This window comes from Equus caballus, chromosome 14 (assembly GCF_041296265.1).
Source record: "Equus caballus isolate H_3958 breed thoroughbred chromosome 14, TB-T2T, whole genome shotgun sequence".
NCBI classification, from domain to species: domain Eukaryota; kingdom Metazoa; phylum Chordata; class Mammalia; order Perissodactyla; family Equidae; genus Equus; species Equus caballus.
The window spans coordinates 24,391,438-24,408,727 of record NC_091697.1 but is presented as its reverse complement, the minus strand read 5'-3'; the positions used below and the strand labels follow the sequence as shown (position 1 = coordinate 24,408,727).

The 17,290-nt window shown below is 52.1% G+C and overlaps 1 long non-coding RNA gene across 1 annotated transcript in view; it reads right to left on the bottom strand.

Annotated features, from left to right (window-relative positions):
* Positions 1-6,094: 6,094 nt before the first annotated feature.
* The window catches only part of LOC102150421 (uncharacterized), a 33,350-nt gene continuing 22,154 nt past the window's right edge, over positions 6,095-17,290 (bottom strand). Inside the window, exons 3-4 of the long non-coding RNA XR_011424999.1 lie at positions 7,012-7,090; positions 6,095-6,880 (exon numbers count right to left, since the gene is read on the bottom strand). This is a non-coding gene — a long non-coding RNA (uncharacterized lncRNA). The remainder of the gene's footprint in view (positions 6,881-7,011; positions 7,091-17,290) is intronic.

Sequence of the window (17,290 nt, the reverse complement as noted above, 5' to 3'; positions counted from 1 at the left end):
TCACAGTTGCGTACGTTATTGGGGAGTGGAAGTGAAGGACACAGACCTCTGCCAACCAAGGAAATAATTTGCAGAATATCTACAGAGCCCGACAAAGTTTGATCCTTTGCCAAGTAACTCCTGTGAAAATACCGCAGGGAAGAAATTCTAATCAAGGATAAGGTCCCCATGTAGACGTGTTCATTGCAGCGTTATTTCTAATGGTGAAAACACCGTAAGCAACCCTAATATCCAACTACCAGGGTGTGCTTGCCAGAACTCTTGGTTACAAGTGACAGAAGCCCAAGTCGAACTGGCTTAAGGGGATTAAAAGGCTCAGGTAATTGAAAAGTCCAAGATAGGACCCAAGAACCCACTTGAGGTGCAGCTGGATCCAGAATCTGAAATATCGCAATAGGACGTGGGCTCTCCCCTCTCACTCAGCCCTCCTTTTCCGGCCCCACGCCCAGGCAGGTTCTCAGGACAGCCAGCCGCCGTCCATGCTACCTCTGCCTCTGAGCAGTTCCTGCGTGGGCCAGTGCGGGTCACCTGCCCTTTCCTGCACCAATCCCGGAGGCCAGGGGAGTTCCGGCTCCCGTTGGTCAGATCCAGGACATGCGCTCACCCCACCTAATACTGCCAGTAGAACTGAACGTAGGCGTCATGGTCCTCAGGAGAAAGGGGAGCGATGGAGGGTCAGGCAGGCACAAACAGCCAACTGCTCTCTAAGGAAGGCTGAGTCAACTGTGATACGGATACAGACGGGTCACTAGCGTGGGCTGCGAAACCAGACTGCCTGGGCCTCGCCACGATTGCGGGGGAGACGCTTAACCCCTTTGTGCCTCAGTTTCCTCATCTGCAAAGCAAGAATAAGAACTCCTGGTTTTAGGATGGGATGGGCATTACTGAGATCCTGCTGGTGATGTGCTAGGCACAGTGTCTGGCACTAGCCGAGAGTTTATAACACGGGAACATGTTTATGTTAAAATATGGTGGGAAAATCAAGATATAAAACTGTGCATACACTCTGATCTCACGGATGTAAAAAAAAACCCGAGAGCCTGTAAACCTGACCGTGCATTGGAATGATCAACAGAGAAGTAGAACGCCCGTGGGAGCTGTGTCCAGGTGGTGGCACTATTGATGACTTTTTTCCCTGTGTTTTCCAAATTTTCTATCGTGACCAACCATTACTTTTAATTTAAATTTGTTACTTGTAAAAGTTATCTCCCTACTCTGCAAAAACCGATGGGAACAGCTGGCCCTTGCTGGAAGCCGTCAGGAATTCCCAGGCTGATTGTCTGAGTTTGAGATAAGGGCCTGTAAGCGCCTAGTGGAAGCCACGCCAGGCGGACCAGTTTGGTTGGGCTTCCTCCAGGCCAGGCTTTAGCGCCCAGATTTTTCGGGTGGAGCCTTGCAGTGTATCAGGAGGACGGGGGAAGGGAGAAGGTGAGGGCGCTGCCCAGGCCTGCTCCTCCGGGCTCCCTAGAACAGCCCAGTTTGGTGACACTGAATTTTAGGAGCAACAGGCTAAGAGAAGTGAACTAGCATTTATCAAGCAGAAGAAACCATGATTTTCACACATTCTCTCAATGAGTCTTCACAGCAGTGTTTGTCTCCTCACTTTACAGGCGAGGGAACCAGGCTCCCTCCAAATTAGAAGCAGGATTGGACCCCATGTGTGCCTGCCCCAGAGTAAAGGCAAAATCTTTCAGAGGCACATTTTGCACCCTTTCCCCTAGGTCTCAGTTAAAGGCAGAGTCTGCCTGGAACTTAGGCTCTTTTCTCCCTTCCTAGATGTCCTTCTCGTGATATCACTTGCTTCTGCTGGGCCACAGGATATTTTCATAGGTGCCATCTGATAATCAAGACTTACTTTTAAATAAAGAAGGAAAAAAGACCATATTTATCTAGGCTCTTGATTATAAGACACTGAAACCCAGCTCAAGAAAAACCTAACTTAAGAAACAACTCACACAACTAATGAGGTCTGTTCTTGCTAGCTTCAGGAATGGCTGGATCCGGGTGTTCACATGATGTCATCAGTGTCTCCCTCTGTCTCTCAGTTCTGCTTTCTTCAGGGTTGACATCACTCTCAGGCAGGCTGTCCCTTTGTGGTAACCAAGATGGCTTCCAGTGGCTCTTAACTCATATCATGCCAGCTTAGTAACTCTTTAAAGAAGTTTCAGGAAAAGTCCCAGAGCTGTCTTTCTTTTGACCCCCTTGGATCAAAAGCTCAGTCCCTGAGCCAATCTCTCTCACGTGCCCAACTTGATACAAAACCAGGTATGACGTTGCCCTTGCCCTCCAGAACCAACCAGCCTGGAGGGGAAGGCAGACGCCAGAACAGGCTGTGTTCAGACCTGTGCAGCTCTGAGGCTGCTGGGACAAATTGAATTCAAAGCACTGGATCATCGAGTGAGGTGACGTAGGCATCCTTCTTCCTCCCGGGTGTTCAGGCTCCTACTGATGCCTCGGCCATGCCCGCTGGCCGGTCGTGTTTCTCGTTTAATGCTTCAGTGCACACGGCCTTTGCCCGGCCCCTCCCCACCCCCGGTTGCCTGGAGCACAGCTGGCCGCAGAGCAGCTTTGCCGTAATGTATATCTGGAGCCTTCTTTTCCCCTCATTCCCTGGGTTCCTGCAGGACAAACGATCCTCCACAGAAATAATAATAATAGCAACAGACATTTAATGAGCTGACTGTGTGCTGAGGTCACCCATCGAGTGCTCCTGACAGCTCCTTGAGGTAGGTCCCCTCATTACTTCCATTTTATAGGAGAGACAACCAAGACTCAGAGACATTGTCTCCTTATCTCCACTCTGTATGGCCTCCCAAAGACAAAAGAATTTCTTCTCTTTCTTTTTGTAGTTATTTCCCAGAATCTAGACCCAGTGATTTTGCAAGGGCATTTGGGCCTGGAACATACGCACTTGTGATTTCATTGACCCTACCAACAGCCATTCAGGTAGGTATTATCATCCCACTTTGCAGATGAGGGAAGAGAGGCTCAGAGAGGGCAATGACCTGCTCTGAATCACACAGCTTATTAGCTGTGGAACCGGGATTTGAACCAGGTCTGACTCTTTCCGCAGCACCGCACCTTGTCTGTGGGTAAATTGTCAAAAGGAGGAGGCGGAGGAGAAAAGAGAAGGAAGGGAGGAAGAAAGGAGGAAGAGGGAAAGAAGTGGACTCTGCATCTAGAAGGGCAAGGAGAGAAGAGCCGTCAGGCTGGGTCCTTGACTCGCATAATGCCTGCTAGTCCAGCTCCAGGCACAAGGAATCCTCGCCTCTCCCTGCAGCTCGGCTCCTGGCTCTGGGCAGCTGGTTTTGGCTCCCACACAGGGATGTGGAAAACACGAATATCCCAGGCATCCGGCTATGGGAGCAGAGCCCCAACCTTGGCTGTTGAATGCACCCGGGGTAAGCTTCCAGAAGCCAGAGGGGCGGCTGCACCAACACAGAGAGCCTCGGGCCGTCTGGTCCCCTTAGTTCAGCCCCTCCCTCCTGCCAGGTCTGAACCTTCCTGTCTGAGTTGGGAGCCTCACGCCTTTCTTTCACCTGTCCCCAGGGGCGTCCGCCATCCTCCGAGGAGTCCGCAGGGCCTGCTTAGGAGTCCGCCAATGGGCCTGAGTTCACGGCCTCGCTTACCCCAACAGGCAGGGGCCCTCGGCCTCCGCAGCGCACCTCCTAGGGATGCAGTTCACCCTGAAGTTTCCATGGATGTGCCCCTGGAGCTGTGCGGTGGGAAGGCCCCCTCTCTTGCCTCATTTCCCTGCCTCGAGGGGGGGCTGTAGGACTGCTCCCCCAGGCCCTTAGGGGGCTGCATCCTGGTGTCTCAGCTCTGAGCAGGGGTTTCCAATGTGAGGAGGTCTAGCGAGGGGGATGAGGGGATGAGGCCTGGGTCCAGACCTGCCTCTACTGTGGGATCTTGGGCATGTTACTTACCCTCTCTGAGCCTCAGTTTCTGGATCTTGAGGTCAGAGGGGTGTCAGCCCCCTCGTGGATGGTGTGGGGATGAGCTGTGTTGGGCAGCGGCTGGCACTAGGGGGTGCTCAGCAGTGGTGGTTACTGCTTTCACTAGTGTTAGCGGTCCTGCTGCATGACTCCTCCCACCAGTCCCAGCTGGGCCAGGGGCTGCCTCGGCCCCCCACAGCTCCCTGGGGCTCCTTTCAGGTCCTGTGCTGCCTCAGGGAGTCGGCCCAACTGCGTAAGCAGCATCTACAGGTGACCGGCATAGAGTCTACCAAGTGGTAGAACCTGGGTGTTTGCACCCCTCCTCCAGTGTGGAACCTCTGGCATTAGCACCTCCTTCCTGCTGGAATGGAAGCGAGGGGCCATCAGACAGTCAGATGGGCTCCCCAGGCCTCTGAACCGTCCCAGCAGTGCCCTTGGCTTGTTTTGGCTCCCCGCCAAGAATGCTGGCCCCCGGCTTGGGAGGCTGACTGACCTCCGGCCCCAGAGGGAAATGCACACTTTTGCTCAGCTCCCAGGAGCAGCCCTGCATTCCAGGAGGGGCGTGGGAAGGGCCAGCCCTCCCCCAGTGAGCTGAGCCGAGCCTGGACGGCCTGCAGCCTGGCCATCTCCCCAGCCTCGTGCTGGCCCATGCCGACCTCACGTCCCCAGGGAGATCCACTCTGCCATGGAGGGGTGGAGACGGGGTCTGGGAGAAGATTCCCATTGCCACCAGAGGACAGAAGTGTCAGCGAGTTCCCAGTGAGATGTCCCAGCCTTCCCCATCCACCCGCAGTTTCCAGTGCTAGCCGATTTGATCTCCCTTTTCTGATGCCTTCCCCACCTCCACAGAAAAAGAATCCTCTCCGTTATTCTGAGCAATCCCAAGCTCCCTGCAGCCTCTGTCCCCCAGACAGGTCGACCCAAGACCGTCTGGATCTGACTCCAGGGCCGCCCCTCCCTGCCCAGCCTCGCTGTCTTTCCAGCCCGGGGTTGTTTCAGCTGGGGTTCTTCACAGAGGGCCCGGGACCCAGGGAGGCTTCCCCGAGGACGGCACACAAGGGCTGGGCACGCAGGGGGAACAGCAGTTGGCCGGCAGAGCGGGTGGGCTAAGCAGAAGGGAGTTGCTCAAGCAGGGGGCTACGGGGCGGCACGTCGGGGGAGCTGCCCGTCTCGCTTCTGCCACACCAGCCTTTCTTCCTCCAAGAGGTTCCCACGACCCCACCGGCTTGTAGCTCCTGGGCGGGCTTCCTCCTGCAGCACAGGCTCCAGACAGGACACACGGACGGGCAAATGACAACGGAGTAGCCTGGGCAGGGGGTCAGGAGGCAGAATGGCCATGCGATGCTGGATGAGGACCCCATCCTCAGGACCGCCATTCCCCGTTCTCACCGTGAGGTGGTGAACCTGGGCGTCCTGAGGTCAGAGGAGGGACTTTCTGGGCTCCTCCTTGGGATGGATAGGGCAGTTTCTTTCTAGAAGGTGGAGCACTGTCGCCCTCTCGTGGCTGTGGTGAGAGGCAGCAAAGACCTGAGCAGAAAGAAACTGCAGGACAGATGGTCGAGGTCCAGCTGCCGGGTGGATCTGCTGCCCCAGCATACAGGTCCTGGAGCAGATCATTGGCTGACCTGGGAAGCCAGGCTCCCTGGATGGGCTCGCGGGTCCGGGAAGCTTGGGGAGTACGTGTTGGGTTGACAGTGGGACTGGGCTGAGGCCACATCTGAGTCTGGGGCTGGGCTGGAGCTGCAGGGGAGGACGGGCTGGGAGCAGGACAGGTTCCTTCCCCAGACCCTGCAATGCTGGGAGGATGGCACGTGGTCCCACCTCGGGCTGCTGATCTGACCACTCAGTTTAACCCACACGTGCTACCCGGGGTCAGGCAGCTTACAATGAAACAGTAAAAGAAACCCTCAAGAAATGATGCTCAGCGAAACAAGCCACTCGGAAAAAGACAAGTACCGTGTGATTCCACGTCCATGGGTGCCTGGAGCTGTCCAATTCACGGAGTCAGAAAGTGGAATAGAGGCCGGGGCAGGGGAATGGGGCATTGGTGCTTAATGGGCACAGGGTTTCAGTTTGGGACGAGGAGAAACGTTCTGGGGATGGATAGCGGTGATGGCCACACGCAATGTGAATGTACTTAATGCCACTGAATCGTGCACTTAAAAATGGTTAAGAGGGTAAATTTTATGTTATATGTGTTATTACAATTTTAAAAATTGGAAAGGAAAAGCCCCTCAAATACAGACAAAGAATGTAATGCTGCTAAAACTGCACTCCTGGCCATTAGGGGCGCTCCCACACTTGTGCATTAGTCTGCTGGGGCTACCATAACAGAGTGTCGCAGACGGGGTGGCTTAGACAGCAGAAATGTGTGTCCTCACGGTTCTGGAGGCACTGGAAGTCCAAGATCAGGGTGTCATCAAGGCTGGTGTCTGGTGGCCCCTCCTCCTGCCTTCTTGTTGTGTCCCTGCGTGGCCTTTCCTCTGAGCGCGTGCGGAGGGGGAGAGCTCTGGTGGCACTACTTCTTCCTTTCAGGGCCCACCTGATGACCTCATTTAACCTCAATTGCCTCCCAGGTACCGGGGGGTTTGGGACATCAACACATGAATTGAAGGGTGGGGGACACAACTCCGTCCATACCAACTTGAGACAATTTGTTGCCCAGCTGGTGCAGGGAGTCGGGTCTGGATTTGCGACAAGCTCTGCGGGTGGTAAACTCAGCCATCTTTCGGTGGAAGTGGCAGAATCCCGGCACGACCAGCCTGCAGCACGGTAGCAGAGGATGGCGCTGACCGGCTGCTGTGGCGTCGAAAGCCCGTGGGTAGGCTGGCCGGGGTTTGAACAGCGCCATCCGCTCCCCGACCGGCTGTCTGCCCGTCATCTCCTCCCAGCTTCGGGTGGCAGCTCCTCTTTCCATCATCGCCGCACGGGGCCTGGGATTCAACCTCGTTGGAACAAATTTAGCATGAGAATACTGATGAGTTATTAACTTAAAAAAAGAGCTACAGACCATATACAATCGTAACATTAAAATATGCATGAATAATTGACAGAAAAAAACCTGGAAGGAATATACCAAAATGTTAACAGGGATTATCTTGATGAGGAGACGGTGGCAGTGAATCAGGAGTGGTTTGCTTTCTTCCTTGGCTTCTCTGTATGTAAAAAAAAGAAAAATCTATAAGGAACATATATTGCTATTATAATAAGAAAAATATTTTATAGTTGTTTAATGCAAGAAGGGTCTGGACAGTAGGCATGAATAGAGAACCGACAAGATGAGATGACCTTCTAAAGAGAGAGGGCCAAGTGGAGCCCAGTGAATTAGCAAATTTGCAGACCACAGCACAGTCTCTGCCCTCACCAACCGCACTGTCAGGGAGCGGGGACAGGAGTGGAAGCACATGTTACGACAAGTGGCCAGCGTTATGGAGGGGTAAGCCCAGGAGATTGTGGCCTCTGATCCAAGCGGACGATGCTGGGAGGCTCCCAGGAGATCTTGAGGGGGAAACAGACGGTCTCCAGGTGGAAGAAGGGTTTGCCAGGCAGATAGAACAGTATGTGCAAAGGCCCCAAGGCAGCTTCATTCCAGTCTGAGTGACTCATCCACAAATAATCAAAAAACTCCACAAAGGTATGAGCAGCCAGTTTGGAGAGGACCGTACACTCCACCGTGAGAATAGCTTTTGAGTATTTCTTCTTAAGTAGTCCCTTTTACTTTTCCTTCCTGCTTCACATAACACAGACAACACTTAAGGTCTGGTTCACCTTTTCAGCCTCTCCCCAGAGCTGTGGTTTTCCTGATAAATTGCAAAATCACTCTGCTCATGCTAAGCAGTTAAGTGGGATTAAATCAGGCCCTCTCCAAGGGCCGTTTGTCCTTCCCTCCTCGTCTGCAAGGGCAGAGGGAACCAGGCCTGGGTTGGGGGTGAGAGACCGGCTGTGTTGGCTCCGCGACCCCAGCCAAGTCACTGACACTTGTTCCCCTCACTTTCTCCAGTAACAGAATTGGTGAGTAATAGCCCCAAATCGTCTAGAAGGCCTCTCAAGGCATGATGTGGAGGGAGCGAAATTGTGAGACCCCAGCGGCCTCAGAGAGCCCACCCACCTCTGCTGGAGAGAGCCGTGCACCTGTCAGGCTCAGGCCGTGGCTTCTTAATGGATGAAAGAGAGAGGACATGCAGGGTCCCCCCAACTCTGCTCCCCTCCTGCTCTTCCACAGGAGCCGTCACCCGCACATCCCCCCGCACATTGCTACGCGGCAGCCGAGTAAACCACCTTTACAGAAGTGGAAGTCTCATACTTTTAAAGTAACAACTGGGTCTCCTCAAACCCAGGACTTTCCTCTCTCACCTGGGGTCTCTCTGTCCCTCCCTACTCAAAGGAAACACGCCACAGGGCAGAAAGCAAATACGATGCAAGGATTCAGCTCATAACTGGCGCTCCAGGACCAGTCTGGGTTACCACGCGGGCAGCTGGAATCGAGAATCAGCTCCTGGATTCTACACCTACAGCCCATCAACCCCTTGGCACGATACAAGCCCCTGGAACTTGGCCGTGACCTTGGGGGGAAGGGAGGGAACCCCAGTGGAATGGGGTCTCAAAATAGAAAGGAAGTTGTGGGGAAAATAAGCTCATTTCATGCATGCCTGTTATTATGGACTGAGATCCGTACCCATGGTACACTTGGTTCTCTCTCCATCTGGAACGTTCCCCTGCCCACGCTCCAAGTGCACACATTTACGCACTCTCACACCCATTTTGCCTGGATCACGCCTACTCCCCGGCTCTCCATTCAAACCTCACAGTTTCCGTGTGGCCTCCCCCAGAGTGTCCCCTGGCAGACCCCCCTTGCGCTGCCCTGCCAGACTGGGTTGATCTGTGATGCTTCGCTTACGTCTCTGTCTCATTCAGTAAAGCGTTAGCTCCTCCAGGGCAGAGACAAGACCTCTTCCTCTTGTAACTCTGATGCTCCGAACAGCGCCCGGCTCTCAGCAGGCACCCTCAGACATTCCTCCCTTAAACCACTGACTCCGCGGGGGGTGAGGAAGGCAGACTTGGGCAAGGGGGCCCGAGGGGGAGTACTTCTGACAGCTGCAGACGCTGGCATCATTACTCCCGAAGGAGCACGTTCGGAGCCTTTCCTGCCTCCGATGGGCCGGCTTCGTTGCACTCCCGCCTCCACCTTTGGGAAGATTCTCAGAGGACAGGCGGAGGAGGAGAAGCAGGGGAGCGGGCAGGTCAGGCTGGGGGAGGGCTGTGTGGGATGTGGAAGCGAAGTCGGAGCGCCTACAGGTGGGGGAGGAAGGTAGGACGTGAGACCTCTTCATGGTGACCGAGGAGCACGGGTGGAGGAGGGTGCTGTTGACGCTGCCTTTTTTGTTTGCTGGATGGTGGCCTTGATCCCAGGGGGCTTTTCTCAGACTGGACCTCATGCACCATGGCTTTACAAGTGTTACATCCTCGAGAAACCACGATAGATAGTTCCTGCCTCTCCTTCCACACCCCTCCTGGATCAGCAGAAGGGAAGAGATCTCTCCTTGGCATGCTCAGCCCTGCGTATTTAGACGTCCGTCAGCTCTTTATTGAGTAAGCTTTTCTTGAGCCCCACTTGTCCCAGGTGAGGAAGGCCCTTTGCTTTCAGACAGTCTTGGTCTGTGTAATATTCCCTTTGATTCTTTCCACTTTGGTCCCTGGTGCAGACAGCTAATACTTTTTTCCAACCCAGCCTTCATTCCCCTTCTTTTGGCAACAGCACCTCAATTTTCCTCCAGGGAGCCATCCACCCCACCCCGCCCCACGCCAGCCCTGTGGATCGTGCCAGCTGACCTCATGCCCTTGGCCACGAGCTATGCACATGGGGCCTGGCCAATCTGTGCTCCCCACCTCCTCCTGACCTCACCCCACCTTAGTCCATCGTCCACACAGCAGCTGGAGGGATTATCTTAAAACATAAACCAGATTCTATAATTCCTCTGCCTAAAATCCTTCAAAGATTCTCCTATCAGGCCTGAAGCTTTTCACAGGGGCCCACAAGGCCTTGCCACCTCAAAGTTTCGGCTCAAATGTTGCTTACTCAAAAATACCCTTCGTGCCACGCTATGCAGACTGTTGTTTATTTCAGCACCCTGTTTGTTTTCTTCACAGCGTTTGTCACATCTTGTTGAGTTACACACTCTCTCACCCTGTTAGAAGGTGAGTGGAAGCAGAGACAGGTGTGCCTGTCTTTTCCTGTCTCGCTCACTTTTTATCCCCAGCCCCTGGCTCATGGTGGGTGCTCAGTCAGTCTTTGAAGGACGCTGCGGGCAATGACCTGGGGTGAGAGAGGCCATGCAGAGACGTGCTGGGCTACTGTGGCCGGTGGTCCAGGGCAGGGACGGAGGCGGGTGCGCTGGGGCTGTGGGGCCGACAGACGCAAGTGGACAGAGGGAGGACGTGTTTTGGGGACAGAGATAACAGAATGTGCTGATGGGCTGGACTGCGGGGGAGGGAAAGAGACGACTCAAGGGTGACCCCTAAGTTTCCAACTGGAGCAACTGTGTGGGCAGCGGTTCCAGTAGACTTGGGGCCATGGGGCAAGTTTTGGGGCAAGCCTACATGTACTGTTCAGGAGCTATTCATGTTGAGATGGTGTGAAACACTCAAGAGGAGGTGTCGCCTAGGCTGCTGGATGCGTGAATCTGGATCCGGGGAGGACGATCTAGATTTGAAATTTATATGTGGGGTCAACAGCATACAGAAGGTATTTAAAGTCACGAGATTGTATGAGCTCAATTGCGGGGAGAGTGTGAGCAGAGAGGAGAAGGGAGCTCAGGACTGAAATAGGACAATTTTATATACGTAGGGGAACTTCTCCTTTCACACTGAGCTCCTGGAGACGAAGACCTCAAAATCATGGACTACAACCTGGGGTCTTTCTTTATTGGAAAAAGCATCAAATAAAAGACTCTTTGCAACCCCATTGGAAAGGACCTTATCGGGTATTATTGACTAATCCACGCGCTGTGAAAGTAAAAGGAGTCAAGTCAGGGATCCGCACTTCTCATTTAAAAAAGGCCCCTCCACCTGAGGGAACGTCAGCTCCTGCTTCTGACACCGGGCTCCAGTTGACTAAAACAAACACCACCACACCAGGATGAGAGGAAGGCGACATCTGACAGAGACTGTGAATCCCGAGACCCAGGCCCAGGCCCGTATTTCTAATCTTAGATCTTCCCCATTTAAACCTTTGTAATGAGCAAATCGTATAGCCACTTTATAATTGCTACAATAATCATACTCCTGAGTAAATTAGCAATTTTAATACCCTTACGTGATGAGGGTCACCTTCCTTGTGTTTTACATAGCCTTTTTAATATCAGTTAACTATTGCCCGATTGTCCTTGCCCACCTCAATACTTCACTCCTTATTTTTCACCTCCTCTACATTTGATACAAAATAAGTTAAAACTTAATCACAAAACTCGGTTCTAATAATCCTTTCATAAGAACCATCTAATATTGTTTAACTAAATCACAAATTGATTAACAACAAAACGTCTGCGATCTGGATGGGTGCTGCCTCATGGTGCTTATTATCGTAAGCCACACCCACTTTGCACCGCCTTCTCTCACCCTTTCTTCCCGACTCTACAGGAAGTCGCCAGGAGTGCCAGCCGTACCAACTGCTGGACATGTGCAAGGGCAAGCCACCCCATGATAGTCCTGAACTGGGAGCACGGCCTCTGTCTTTGGAAGGTGGAGGAATCCACCTGGAAAAGACGTGGGGTTTTCCTACGGCCGCCCTCCAGGAAACAAGCCCCGGATACCATCTCATCTTGTTGGACACTCCGGCTCACCACGGTGTCTCTCTCACCCAAATTTGCGTACTCACCCAAAATCTTTCCTTGTGTATTGTAAATATAAATGGCACTGGAAAAACTCGGGGTTGTTTACCACTTAATATTTGTAACTTGACTCTCCTCTATGATTCTGTTGACCATGAATTCACACCTCGTTGGAGTTCAGAAAACCATTATGCTGTTACATCCCTTGATGTGTCTTTATGTTGGGGAGACTCCCCAAATAATGGAACTGGCAGTTGGGAAGCTGACATACTCCCCTTAATGGGCATGCATTGGGGTATAGATCAAAAATCAGGAGAGTGGTAGAAATTGAGTAAAAACTATAATAGCTTTAATGACCCAATTGACCCTAAACAAAATTCAACTGGCCAAAATCAATCTCATTTTTGCTCAAAATTTACAGAAACCTTTGTTGTTCCTATAACCATTCTCACAAGCCTACTAGTTCTGACTACCATGTCATCTGTGTGAACCATTACACTCCTGACCATGAGATTCCCTCTTTTGAACCTAACAAAAGAGTCTGGGCGTGTGGGCTCACTTAGGCTGTATCTCTTGAAAACACTGGATGCTTTTTTTTCTGTGTGGCTCCGGTACTTTTCCCACTCTGCTCATTTCCTGGAGAGGATGATGTGGACTAGTAGCGCTCACCCCTGATGCTGCTGTTGGGAAGAAAATCTTCCCCCTACTGCGCATATCCCACACCACCATTCTCATATCAACTCAAGAGAGCTGAAGGAAACTATAAGTTTCAGGGGCTTCCTACATGCAACCCAATTGTAGATAATACAGAACTGGCATATGCCTTTGCTAGGGCATTATTTCCCACTTATGGGTCAACTGACCTTGCCAAGGCCGTCCATAACCTCTCCTCATGATGGCTTCAACCTTCCGTGCCACCCAACAAGCTATCGAATATCAACAGAACCAAATGGACAGTCTGGCAGAAGTCATCCTTCAAAGTCAAAGAGCTCCTGGCATCCTAACTGCTCAACAGGGGGGCGCTTGTGCACTCCTGGGAGAAGAATGTTGCTTTTATGTAAACGAGTCAAATAAAACAAGAGCTAAAGGTCACAAAAGATAATCTAAATCTCCTCGATGATGTAGGTCGTCCTGCTGGCCTCCTAGAGCGCTGTGGCCCGTTTGGTTGGTTGCCCTCTGGGCTCGGAGCTATTTTGAGGTCAGGGTTCCAGGCCTTCCTAATGATTGTTGTTCTGGCTTGGTCAATCTTTGCACCTGTAAACTGCCAATGATTTGCATTTCGTGATGCTGTGTGTCTGTCTACTGCTAGAGTGATGGTTGCTCAGAGACTTGAGATGATCGACCAATCTTGCAACTTCAAGGAAACGAAAGACTTGATTCTTTTTCCGGACAAAGAATGTGCCTAAGATTCGTTTTCTGACCGCTTTCTCGTTGCTCAGTTGCAGCCACTTCGAACTTTCTTGATTGGTTTCTTATTACTGTTACTGTATCTGTTTTACAGATGTTGTACACAATGTAATCATAAAAGGTCATACAAAAGCACATGTACAACCTTTGCACAACAATTTGACTGAATTGAGAAGATACACATCCTATAAAAATACTTCCCCTGTCAGTGTATACCTCTATAATTATCAATGTTTTCTTTTAGAGATTGGCCCTGAGCTAACATCTGTTACCAATCTTCTTTCTTCTTCTTCTTCTTCTCCCCATAGCCCCCCAGTACATAGTTGTATATTCTAGTTGTAGGTCCTTCAGGTTGTGCTATGTGAGTCGCCACCTCAGCATGGCTTATGAGCAGTGCCATGTCCGCGCCCAGGATCTGAACCAGAGAAGCCCCAGGCCACTGAAGCGGGACGTGAGAACTTAACCACTGGGCCACAGGGCCGGCCCCTAGGATTATCAATTATGTTTGACTATTCCCCCACCATATGGATAACTGGGCAGGTCAATTAAAGTGAAGCCCAGCTCTGAGGAGGAACATGATGCACCCAGGCCAGGAAGCAACCACTTTGGCATCAAGAGATAATATTTTGATCACCAATGCTTTCTATCAAATTATTATTGATCAAAGGGAAAAATGATACAAGAAAACTTTATGTATTGAGGTGTAGAGGGAAGCCATTCTGGTTTGAAATTGATTTGGCCTAAATTTTATTTGACTCAAAGAAGCCTGATGTACAGCCTGTCAAACATACATTGCACATCTGCTTTAACTGTTATCCTAAAGTAAAGAATGTGCTCTTTGAAGATAAGCATTGATGCCTCCCTTCTTGTGATGCCAGTGCGCTTTGAAGGTGTCTCCCTTCCCGTGACATGAGGGTCATTTTGACACACTGTGGACGTGCTGATCTGTAATGAAATATCTCCTTAACCCTTGAAAGAATGCACCCCTGTCATGTTTGATGGATGTCTTTTGTTTGGAAATGGAGCTGAAGATCACTCTTCTCCAGCACTTTCTTTCCTCGTGACTCCCGGGCTATAGTCCTCAGTTTGGCTCAAAACTCTCTTCTTTTCTTTTGCGATTGAATGATTATTGATTATTTGCATTGACAGGGCCACACCTCAGGATCCCTGAGATCTGAGATCAGATGGAAGAGCAGCCAGCAGAAAACCAGGCCAGTGCGGTGCCCTGAGCTGGGAAGAGGTCCTCCAGGAGAGAGAAGTCGACTGTGAAGATGCTGGTGGAAGACGCAGCAAGAAGAGAAAGGGAACAGAGAATCTAATCTCCACGTTAGATTTGCAATGTGGAGGTCTCTGGGTGCTTGACAAGAGCAATTTCAACAGAATAGTGAACACAGATGTCTGATTAAAGTGTCCTGGGGAGTGGCTGGGGAAGCGAAGATGGAATGTCTAGATAATCTTCCTGCAAGTTTGGCTGTAAAGGTGAGTAGAGAGATGGGATGGCAGCTGGAGGCGTGTGGTATGATGAAGGGGGTTTTCTGTTTGTTTGATTGAATGAGTGATTGACTAGTGATGGGTTTTTTTGAATGGTGGGAGACACTGGCATTTGGGGTAAGAGAGTTCTTTGTGACACAGGACTATTCTGTGCATCGCCAGATGCTTGACATCCCTGCCTCCTCCCAGTACAGGCCAGTAGAGCCCCCCAAATATAGTGACAACCAAAAACCACCCCCATTTCCAGGAGCCCCCTCCTGTGCAACACCAAAATGCAGCTGCGAACCAATGCTGTAGCCCAGAGGTGGGCAAACTTCCTGTGTAAAGGGCCAGGTGGTAAACCTTCTCAGCTTTGAGGGCCATGAGGTCTCTGTCGCAACTACTCAACTCTGCCGTTGTGGTGAGGGAGCAGCCATAGATGGAGCTGAACAAATGTGTGCGGCTGTGTGCCGAGAAGGCTTTATTTACAGGCCAGCCTCTGCCCGTGGGCCGCAGTTACCCCCCTGCCCTGGCATGCTTGCATGCTGGTGGGAATCAGCTGAAGAAGGGGTCAGTGATGCTGAAGGGAAAGAAAACCAAACAAACAAGGCTCCTGAGAGAGCCGGAGGGCCTCTAGGGCCCAAGGCTGGTGGCGGTGGTGGGGAGAAGGACACGCCTGCTGCGAGCAGGAGGAGAGGTAGGGTGTCTGAGACGCGGGGTGGGGGCGGCGGGTAGCCTTGGTGGTGGGAGTGTGAGATCTGCCAGGACTCCTCTTACTCTCTGAAGAAGGAGTCGGAGTCATCAGCTGAGAGTGAGGAAGCAGCTGGGGCTTAGAGGAAAGAGGCCCCGGGGTGAGCTGTGCTCTCGGGAACGGGCCGGGAAACCTGGAAAATCCCAGTAGGATGGCAGGGCAGCGAGGGACCGCTTGTCTGTACACGTCACAAAACCGAATTGACGTGAGTTCAGGCAGCTGGGCGGGGGGGTTTATCCAGCAATGCTTAGCTGCTCAGGGACAGGCCCGCGGACGGCAAAGGGCTGGGTTCCTCCGAGTCAGGGTTTTGCCAGGTAAGCAAGATGGAGAAGAGAGGGCAGGGCAGTGAGGGCACTTACATCGCTTGTAAGTGATGGTCCCTGAGATGGAAGCTGGGGAAGGAGGGGCTGAGGCAGTGGGGGAGGATGGAGAATGAGAATAGGGTGAGGCCAGGGGATTAAGGAGCAGGAATGGTGACAGTGAGGCTCTTGGGCACACGAGCTGGCAGGACGAGAAGTGGTGGGAGGGGGCTGGCAATTGCACTTGAGGTGTCAACAGCAGCGTGGTTTCTGAGATGGCAGAGTCCACAGAGGGAAATGGGGCAGGCGGCTGAGGTGGGGGCAGGCAGGTCACTGGGGGTGGAGAGGGGTGAGGCTTCGAGGCCTGGGATCTGGGTGGGTCACTCACCCCTACGAGCGTCAACATCCTCCCAAGTGAACTCAAGTCTTCTGTGAACTAGGGGGCATCCAGGAGGAGGGCAGGTGGCAGCCATGAGGCGGGAGAAGGGGTGGCATCACCAGACGACAGAGACCCAGAGGAGGAGAGGCGTGCAGGACCCTGCGAATCCATGTCCAGGTTCCCAGGCACCGGTAAGGGTGGAAACATCTTCCTCAGATATCCAGAGGGTGCCGCATCCTCAGGGGACAGCCCACTACCAGTCCAGGCCGGAGAGGAGGGGACTGCAAGTGGGTGTGAGTGATTGTGGAGGAGTGGGTGTGAGTGTGATTGTGTAAAGTGTGAATGTAGGAGTGCATGTGAAAGTGTGTTAGTGTGTGTGTGAATATATGGGTGGGTGAGTATTAGCGTGTGTGAGTGTCAATGAGTGAATGTGTACGAGTGAATGTTAGTGAGTGAGTGTGAGTGTGGGGTGACTATGTGGAATGTGGAAGTGTATATGAGAGTGTGAGTGTGTGAGTGTGTGAAAGTGGGGGTGGGTGAATGAAGTGTGAGGGGGTGTGTGAAGATGTGTGTAAATGTGTCAAATGTAAATGTGTGGGGTATAATGAAAGTGTGAGTGCAAGTGAATATAGGGGCGAGTGACTGTTAGTGTGTGTGAGTGTGTGTGTTTGTGGGTGTGTGAGGGTTGGGTGAGGGCGAGAATATGGGAATGTGTGTTTGTGGGAGTGTGTGAGTGTGGGTGAATGTGTGGGGGTGTGTCTGAGTGAGTGTGGATGTGTGTGGGGGTGTGTGAGTATGTGTGGGTGGGTGTGAGTGAATGTGAGAGTGGGTTGGTGGGTGTATTGTGTGTGTGAGAGAGAGTTGGGGGGAGGCAAGAAGAGTGAGAAGAGGGAAGATGGAGAGGATGGGTCTGCCGAGAGGTTGGACAGGGCAGGACAGGGCTGAGGGAAGTCTGGGAGAGGGCTGAGGGCTGGGAGGCACAATGGGATTATCCTGAGGGTCTCAGGGAGGGTGGGCTCTCACCTCGCTCTACACATGTGGCCCTAAGGCTTCCTGAGCTGACGGTGGCTTCCCGAGCAACCGCGCCCCAGGGTCCCACGTCATGTATTGGCGCTTTCTGAATTGCTCCTGTATATTTTTATCATTAGCTTTAAGAACTGCACTGTATTCCCTTGATTGGATGCCTCATAATGTATTCATCATTCCCCTATTCATAAGCATTT